Here is a 10331-nt window from a genome sequence, read left to right as displayed (position 1 = left end):
CGTTATCAGTGCAAATAATTATTGTGCCAGACTGCTCCAAACAAAGATAACCCCTAACAAAACAGTGTCTTATCACCTCCCCCTAGACATTCAGCAATAACAGCTTATATGTATATAGCATCTAAGTAAAATACATTAAAGTGCTTCATGGGAAAATTATAAAACAAAAATTAAACAAACTTAATGGCAGTACTGTTTCTGAAGATCCCTCTATGTGAAGTTACCATTGATCAAAAACTGTACAGAACCAAACACAAATGATACAGCTGCTGGAATTAGTCAAAACCTGGTGTTCTGCAGAAGGACTTGCTTCAAACATAAATCCTCATCATGCTCTTCACGGCACTTACCACCAAACAGCTCACAAACTCGCTAAGATTCAACCCTGTATCTTCTTCATGTCAGAGAATTCCACCACCCAGCTTCATCACATTACCTTCTTCATCCCTTTTATTACTAACAGACCATGTTCCCTTCAGCTGAGCATGTGTGCGTGGTCACCCACCAAACCTATGCGCACCCTGTGATCATCCATGCACTTGATGGTCACACACAGATAGCCAATGGAGGAATCTACCAGACCTCCACTCAGCAAATTCCCAAAGGCCATGTACAGAAAGCCCAGAAATCCGAGTCAGAACAAAGCCCAGGCCTTTGGGACTTACTACTCCACCACACAATTACTTCCAGCTCCAGACACATTGTAAAGCCTTGTGAGTGTTGAAGTAGGCACTGGGAAGGAGCAGAAGCTAAGTTTGCCCTGTTCTTGCACTATAATGGTTTTTGATTTTTTAGACGGCAGATTTAGATAGACGACATGGATCAGCGCAGGCTTGGAGGGCCAAAGGGCCTAATCCTGTGCTGTAATGTACTTTGTTCTCTATATGTTTACATCATCTCCGGTCGGGGATTCAAGGTGAAAGCTGTAGGAACAGGGTTGGAGAGTCCTGGGGAGCTTACAATCTTCTCAGCTGTGACCAGCAGGATCAGGCATGATGTCCAAGAAGCAGACACCATTTCAGAAGGGACTATTATGTGATGCAAATAGCAAATTACATTTTCTTTCCTTTTTTGAAGTTTCATTTTCTTGATAAGTTTAAAACATATCCAAAAAAATGACTCTTCAATCTCCTTAAAAAAGGAAATCCTGCGCACTTAGCTTTCTGAAATAATCAAAACTTAATTACCATCTTTAACACAGAAACAGAACATATGAATTAGTGAGATTTTTACTTATTGTATGCACAACTTGCTGTAAGGCAAATGCTGTTGTTGAGTTCAACACTGGGAAAAAAAAATGGAGGATTGGAAACTGAACTACCTAAAGCAGCGTTTGAGTCAAAAAATGAACATGAATACCAGCGTTAGTTTGCTAAACCAAAGCAAAGCTGAGATTATGCCATCCTGTCCTGGACTCTGTCACAAGGGAAACAATCATCTCTTATGGACTAGGCCAGACCACTCAAAACATTCTTAAGCAGGCAGCCCCAGATTATAACTTTGCAATTTGTTTTGTTAAGTGTATACCGAAAATTACCCGAAGTAAGATAGCTAGGTTGACTACTAGATTTTAAAACAGGCAAAACTTTATTCACAAAATTACACAATGAATCACAAAGAACAGATTAAAGAACCCCTACAGAACTCAGTCTATCCAACGAGACTTAATTATGCTGCTCCAAATATACACAACAGTCCCATTAAGCAAACTCCCTTTAAAAACCAGTATAAATGGAACACATGCTTATATTTTGACATTGAAGGGCAGAGAGAGAAAGAGCTAAAGAGAGAGGTCAGACTGAATTAAAATCTGCTCGACTCAGCTAGCTAAAGAGCTAGGTAAAAACAATGACTGCAGATGCTGGAAACCAGATTCTGGATTAGTGGTGCTGGAAGAGCACAGCAGTTCAGGCACCATCCGAGGAGCAGTAAAATTGATGTTTCGGGCAAAAGCCCTTCATCAGGAATAAAGGCAGAGAGCCTGAAGGGTGGAGAGATAAGCTAGAGGAGGGTGGGGGTGGGCTGAAAATAGTATAGAGTACAATAGGTGAGTGGGGGAGGGGATGAAGGTGATAGGTCGGGGGCGGGGGGAGGGTGGAGTGGATAGGTGGAAAAGGAGATAGGCAGGTAGGACAAGTCATGGGGACAGTGGACTTCAATGTGGACTTCAACAGTTTCCTCATTTCCCCTTCAACCACCTCACCCTAGCTAAAGAGCTGACCACTTCCCTTTCATTATACAGGTCACTTCTAAAACATGACCATTTTGACCTGAAATCTCATCTGTTGACATATAAACCAAAAGACTCTCAAAATCCTTTTCATTTCTGTACCAAATCAGACTGATCGGAGCCTGGCCTGGTTTATTGCCCCTCTGAAAAAAAATCAAGGACAGAGTCTCCTTAAACAAAGAAACAGCTTTTAGCAAAAAAAGAGACTAGCTTTTTGATACTCCTTATCTACCCTAAGAATCCTATATGTTCCAACAAAGTTTCTCTCTCTCTCTCATTCTTCTAAATGCCAATGAATGCGTCCTCATCTTATTCAATCTCTCTGCATAAGAAAATTATCTCCATACCCAAGATCAATCTAATGAAACTTCCCAGAGTAGTCTCCAATGCCTGTACACCTTTCCTTACATAAGGAGACCAAAACTGTTTGCTGTATTCCATCTGCTCTGACTAGTGCCTTGTATAGTTTAGTTACCCTTTGCTACTTTTATATTCCATCCCCTTTGAAATAGAGGCCAACAGTCTATTTGCCTTTCCTGTTACTTGGGAGTCATAGAATCCCTACAGTGCAGAAAAAGGCCTACACCAACCCTCTGAACAGCATCCCAACCAGACCCCCATCCTATCCCCATAGCCCCATATTTCCCATGGCTAATCCACCTAGCCAGCACATCCCTGGACGCTATGTGGCAATTTAGCCTGACTAAACCACCTAACCTACACATCTTTAGACTGTGGGAGAAAACTAGAGCACCTGGAGGAAACCTGTGCAGACATAGGAAGAATGGGAAAGCTACACGTAGACAGTCGCCCGAGGCTGAAATCAAACCCGTGTCCCTGGTGCTGTGAGATAACATTGCTAACCATTGAGCTACCATACTGCCACAACTTGATGCTGAACTTCTTGTGGTTCATGCACAAAGACCTAGGACCTTACCATACTTGAACCTTAACATGTTTACCCTTGTTGTTAAATTTTGTTATGGCTTCACTTCCTCTCTGTGGCTGTAATCTTCTCCTGCCCCTACCACCCTGTTCTAAACCTCTCCATTCTATTGAATGTGATTTCTTATGCAACTATCCCATTTTGTTAATGCGTTCACTTGTCTAGGCCTCAAATTATGAAATTCTACAAAATTCAAACTTACAAATTGGGGCAGAAATACATCAAGCACTTGATGTGCCATTTGATAAGATCATGACTGATCTGATTGTGGCCTTAACTTCATTTCCCACCTCGGCCTAACCATTTTACTCACTTGTTAATTAAGAGTCTATCTGACTGCCTAAAAACTATTCAAGATTCTATTAATTTTCTAATGTCATACCATTTGAGTGAAGGCACAGAACTGCCCTTCTTAACTGGATGTACCTTGAAGATGAGAACACCAAATGAAATGGAAGCTTTTAGTGAAAATGCAGTTAAGCCAAAAAGACCTAACTACCATTGTTGCAGTTATCTGTGTTTCATGATTTTGATATATTGAGCCATTTGTTGGGCATGCTGAATGGAATTAGATTGGTGAACCAATCTATTGATAAGATTAGATTTTTTAGATTAGATTACATTGCAGTATGGAAACAGGCCCTTCGGCCCAACATGTCCACACCGGCCCACCGAAGCGCAACCCACCCATACCCCTAACCTAACACTACCGGCAATTTAGCATGGCCAATTCACCTGACCTGCACATCTTTGGACTATGGGAGGAAACCGGAGCACCTGGAGGAAACCCACGCAGACACGGGGAGAATGTGCAAACTTCACACAGTCAGTCGCCTGAGGTGGGAATTGAACGCGGGTCTCTGGCGCTGTGAGGCAGCAGTGCTAACCACTGTGCCACCGATAAGGACAGCTCCAAAGTGAGTTTTGTGTCTAACAAATTTGGTGGATGTAATATCTTGTAATTTTTTATTTCAGAATTCTCGAACTTTGTTTTCCTTTTAACTCTACCATTTCTTTCTTTTATTTCTCTGTATATTTTTGTCACCTTTAAATGCCTCAAACTTTTCCTGCTATTTGATGCTTTTGAAGTATTTTTAATTATCTTAGAGATAACCAGCCTTATAAAGCCACCTGATTTCATTGTTCCAATTCTTCAAAAAATATATTTTTTGTAATGAGTAAAGTGATTAATTCATGGCTTTGTATTGTGTATGCCATTTCTTTTCTCTATTCATTTTGAGGTTTAATGATTCTCCGGCTTCCAATTCTGATGAAAGGTCCACACCTCGAATGTTAACGCAATATTTTTCTGTTTTAAGATTAAGGATTGCGTAATTCCAGATTTTTAAAAAATTTCAGATTTGTACTATTTTCACAAGCAAAAACAGAAATTGCTGAAAGAGCTCAGCAGGACTGGCAGCATCTTCTGCTGCAGCAATTTCTCTTTTTATTTCTGATTTCCACCACCTGCAATTCTTTCGACATTTATTTTGCACCATGTTCTGTTTGTCTCTTTTTAAAAGTCGCTGAAAATCATGCCTGAGGAGGATTGACAGCCAACTGATAAGTCCAGGAAAATAATATGATTTCCAATGTCACTCGAAACAAAAAAAGTACAGTTTTCTCCTGCCAAATTCTATGACAATGTCTAGCTATATTCTAAAACATCTTGTCATAATGTCTCGGTGATTTCCATTAAAGACCATAATCTGTTCATCCCTGTGACTGATCACCTCATTAATGGTAGTTTCCACAGCAAAATTGCTTTTCAACAAAGCTGCTTTTCTGTTGTTCTGTGACCCTTAAGTCCCTTTCATTTTTCCGCATAATATTAGTGTGCACAACCTATTTGTGTCCAATTTCTGCTTGTCTGCAGAGCCCATGGATCAGATCATAAATTTTACACAATGCAGAAATTGAGTGCTCAGAGATGCTGCAGTGACCTGTAGTGCAAAGGTTTAATTGTTAGTGATTCATTGAATTTCCTAATATTACCTTTAATTCTGCTGCAGTTGGCAATAAATTGACAAAATGATTGCTGACTGGCAGAAATTAATCTGCTGCTTGACATACACCTTCTGCCACTGATGGACTTTAAGTCAGTGGGGTACAAAGGATTTGTTTACCATATTTTTACAAGCTCTGCAGTCACCTGATTGTAATAATATGATTTTTAATGCTGGATTAATGCCAGTGTCTCTGCAAATTATGAACCTTAAGTAGACAAATGTAATATTAGGACAGGATCCCACTTTAGGATGATCAGAGCTATAAGACCATCTGTCCAAAAATGATCAGCACTGGTTTCCAACCTTTTAAACTAGTCTAGTAATTACTGTGGATTACAGTTGTGTTTTAACGATTAACACTTTGGTGTTCATGCAAGTGAAGATGTCATTGCTGCATAAGGCAATAAATATCGGCATTGTGCATCGCAGAGTTAGCAACATATAGGTCAGGTACATCACTAGAATCAGTGTGACAGTGATAGTTTGAGAGAAGCAGCTGATTTAAAGATAATTAGTGCAAATTTATGAGCTTCTTTTTGTTGTGGAGTTACATTCATTAAAAACTAGTGAAACCTTGGATATTTTAAATTTGCAAACATTCCTCCTAGTGTTCTTTAGCCATTTGAAAAACTAATCAACTTTGTGTGCTGGAAGCAGCCAGCTGAAGTCCACAAAAAAGCACAAAATGGAACATTTTCATTGGGTAACTGTGAAAAACTATTTTTGTTCAATTGTTGAGAAAGATAACTTATGGGCATTGAATTTATAACTTAGCCATTCTGTAAAATTAAAATAAATCATATTCATGTCCAGATGAAACACTAGATTTAACTATGAGTCAATAAAATGTGACATTGGAAAAAAGCATAGCAGGCCAGGCAACATTTGAGGAGCAAGGGAGACGACATTTCAGGCATAAGCCCTTCATCAGAACTCTGATGAATGGGTTATGCCTGAAACATTGACTGTCTTGCTCCTCGGATTCTGCCTGACCTGCTGTGCTTTTTCCAACGTCACACGTTATCAATTCTGACTTCTCCAGCATCTGCAGTCCTCACTATCTCCTAAAATATAGCGATTATTAAAAAAAGTGTAAACAAAAATTAAGAAAAGTTCACTGACGTTTTTCAAAACATTAGGTTCATTAAAAATTCCTGTAAATTGGTGCTGAAAATAGTAAAATCATTGTCTTAAAAAAAAGAAAGAAGCATATATCTGACAATAATAGACATTTTAATGAAGATGTGAGCATTATTACCTCCTGAGAGAAAATAAAATTTCAATAGCAGGATATGCCCTTGCTGAAACAGTGTAGGTTACAGTTTATCAGTTCATTATGACAGCAGTTTTCTCACATTTACAACCATAATTGGTGCGATTAGTTTACAGAGAATGGAGGTGAGATGATGGGATTTGTGGTTACTTGTGTCTATTTTGTTACTCCATCTGAATATGGCTCAGCAGCCTGTTTTAATCCAATGGTACTTTTCCAGTGCTCAGTTCCTTCATCATGAACCTTTCCAGTACCTTACAAATATCCTCTTAGTTTCTTTCAGTATGGGATAAATATCGTCTGATTCCAGTAATTTATTCAGAGCCCTTTTAGTCTCCCTGGGGCCTCTAGTTCATTCATAGCAATGTCATTGATTTTATTTGGATTACTGTTTAGTGAGTATGTTGCTCTTGTATTTCCTTGTGAACAACTGGAGGAAGTATTAATTCAGACTATCGATTGCTATGTGCTCATTCTCAGTCTTTGAGAACATTGACACAGGAATAGCTGCCACATTATTGCTGTAGTCGGAAATTAATTTCTTGCTGCCATGTTCAGTCTGTTGCTGTATTTTACTTTAGGTGTCTCTTTGCTCTCCAGATCACCTATTTAACATTTGTCCTGCACGTGCTGATGTTAATTCCATTAAACCTCTTTTGCTTTCTAATTCTGAATATTATACATTTATAGTAGGATTACCGAAATCAAAAATCTCATTAGATTCAGTAACATTACATTGTACAACTGGTTATATAGAAGAGGCACATAATCTTGTCTGCATTTGCTGGTCAGTAAAGGAAAACACAAAATTATTTTTGTTTTAGTCATATATTTGATTACTTGTTTAATGATTTACAAATAAACAGTTCAAGTAATAAATTCAGATTAACAATACTAAAAGTAATATTTTACATAGATTATGCTCATCATTTCCTGTTAAAGATTAGATTTCCATGGCTTAAATTTGTTAAAAGGTGTTAAATTAAAATACCAATAAAATTAGGACATTATGAAGACAGATTCTTAGTATTGCAGGTGCAATAGTGTTGCCAGTCAAAACTACTGCAAGCCACAGGATCTGAAATACATCAATAGAGTGTTGCAAGACCTAAAGCTCCAAATAATTTGTGCTGTAGGATCTATGGTATTAAATGGTTAAGTTGAGAAAAAATTTATCTCCTTGCATAAACTGTAATTATATGCATTATACCATTTCCGTAACAAAGCAGTTACATAGCACATTCGTGACTGTGGTGATCTTAAGTGTATTTGACTGGATGGGTAACTAGGTGTGTGGGTGAGCGATTGCCTAATTATGTTCATGGATAAAACTCGTGGGTGAACAAGTGTGGGCAGATGAAATGTTGACTCTTGTTGATTGTATAGATGTCTGAGGCCTGAATGTATGGAGGTGGATTGGTGAAAAGCTGCATGGAAGAGAATGCATACAATTGTATGATTGTTCAGTGGAGGTCTTTGAATTAAATTTGTTTTGTTAAGGTAACTGTAATGGTAGGGAGGGGTTCTTTAAAATATTCTATCTCCTAATGAAAAGAAACATATTCATAAAATGTTCATTTAATATACATCTTTAATGTGCCTAAAAATCCATTATATAATCAGCAAATTAGATTTTGAAATTTTATGAAACAAGAATTATTATCAATTGCTTGGAATATCTGCCATTCTGGGATATGGTTTTCTTTTGTCCACTCAACATGTCGTGCTAGATGGTGGTTTCAAATTTTACATGTGATAGTGTGATTGCTTCTCTTTGTGGTTATCTAGTCTGTTGCTGTCTTTCTTAAAGCAGGATGTGGAGGTGTAAATATTGGACTGAAGTAACCTTCACCCTATGAAGGAACAGCGCTCCAAAAGTCTGTAATTTGAAATAAACCCGTTGGACTATAATCTGGTGTTGTGTGACTTCTGATTTTTGTAAATCAAATTACTGTCGGTATGGTCTGACAAATGGAAACACTTGCTCGGCTGAAACTTTAATTCCATAGTTTTCTCTAGGATGATTCAGTCCAGATCTCATTACAGCCTGGATCCAAACACGGACAAAATTGAATTTCTGGAGTGAGGTTAATATCGTAACTTCCCTTGACATCAGGCAGTATGCGAGTGTGGCATCAAGGAATCCTAGGCAATAGGTTTTGATGGGGGAAACTCTTTAATGGTTGGAACCAAACTTGGCACAAAAGAATATGGTTCTTTTTGTAAGGCCAAATATCTCATTCACAGAACATTCTTTAGGTCAGCATCCCAGGCCCTACTGTAGTAAACCCTTTATTCCTGATGAAGGGCTTTTGCCCGAAACGTCGATTTCGCTGCTCGTTGGATGCTGCCTGAACTGCTGTGCTCTTCCAGCACCACTAATCCAGTATTTGGTTTTCAGCATCTGCAGTCATTGTTTTTACCTACAGTAAACCAAGTCAACTTACCTGCATCTTGAGGTTCGGTGTTCACTGATGACTCACAAGTATTCAGCCCCACAACAGACCATTCCCTCGTGTAGTAAAACCCGGCCATCATCCAGATTTAAGCAGATAGATGGCAGGTACCATTTCCACCACAGTGCCAGGCAAAGATCATCTCTAAGATGACAAAGCCTAAACACATTCGCTAAAATACTGTAAGGATAGTGTAGACTTAAATGAGGAAGAGCTCGTGTTTTGGCAAAGGGTGCAGTAAGCACTCTGACACCCTGCCAGGTATTAATTAAGCAACTGTTTGAACAAGCAGTAATTGAAGTGTTGCATTGCAGATGATTTGGAGCTGGTGGGGGTGGGGGTGGGGGTGGGGGTGGGGGGCAGTGGTTTATAGAATGCACATTTTGGCGTCAATAAAAAAGTTGGTTGATCTGTGGACTAGTGGCCTGTTATCAATGACTGTCAACTACTGCATGATTGGTTCCCAGGTAACTAAGCAGCTTAAATCTGGTAACATGTGACAGAGAAAGAAAGAGAAGGGGAGAAGTGTTCAATTTGCACTCAGCTTGGAACTGGTCTCTTGATCCTCTTCAGATAAAACACACTTCAAACCTGAAAAAAAAAGTTTATCTTTCGAGCAACGGTTATTATAAGCTGTGACTTTTAACCAATAAGCTAGAGATTTTTCAGACGGGAATTTGCCATCTTTTTGTCCCTTACCAACCGGTGGAAGCATTCACAGAAAGATGATTGAAGGAACATTCTGGCCATCTAGAAGGTCATAAGGATCATCTCAACCTGGGAGCAAAAACTACAGAAGCAACTTTCCCAGTTCTCCCCTCTATCCATAAGCTATTTGACATTCTCTGTTTGACTGTGTATGTGTGCAAGTGGGGGCTATAAGGGAATTAGAGTTTTAATTATTAGAATTAGAATTCAAATTAGAATTAAAATTAAAATTAGAATTAGGTTTTATTGCCACTTGTACTTAAGCACAGAAGTACAGGAGGACAATGAAAAGTGCATAAAGTTGCCATTCTCCGGCACCATCTTAGGTATAAAGATTTGAGTGAAGAAACCATCTTAGGAACAAAAATCAAAACAACCATCTAGGATACAGAATTTTAAAAAAAACAAAAGGGGAAATACAAAAAAAAAGAGCCAACAATAAAGGGGAATCTTTCAGATCTAAAAGTCTTATCTCCATTAAGGAAGTTGGTGAGGTAAGTGGGCCACCCTTGGGCCTTGGGTTTCAGAGCTGCTGCTTTCACTGGCTCTTGGAAGTCATTCCCACTGCCACTGCAGGCCCTAATCAGTATCATATTAGCATTATATGTCATGATGAAGGGTTTCAGCCCAAAACATTGACTCTCCTCCTCCTCGGATGCTGTCTGACCTGCTGCTCTCTTCCAGCTTCACATCCATTGATCTTGACTTC

Source organism: Chiloscyllium punctatum, chromosome 3 (assembly GCF_047496795.1).
Source record: "Chiloscyllium punctatum isolate Juve2018m chromosome 3, sChiPun1.3, whole genome shotgun sequence".
Classification (NCBI taxonomy): Eukaryota; Metazoa; Chordata; class Chondrichthyes; order Orectolobiformes; family Hemiscylliidae; genus Chiloscyllium; species Chiloscyllium punctatum.
The sequence above is the reverse complement of the archived record's forward strand: the minus strand, read 5'-3'. Positions refer to the sequence as shown.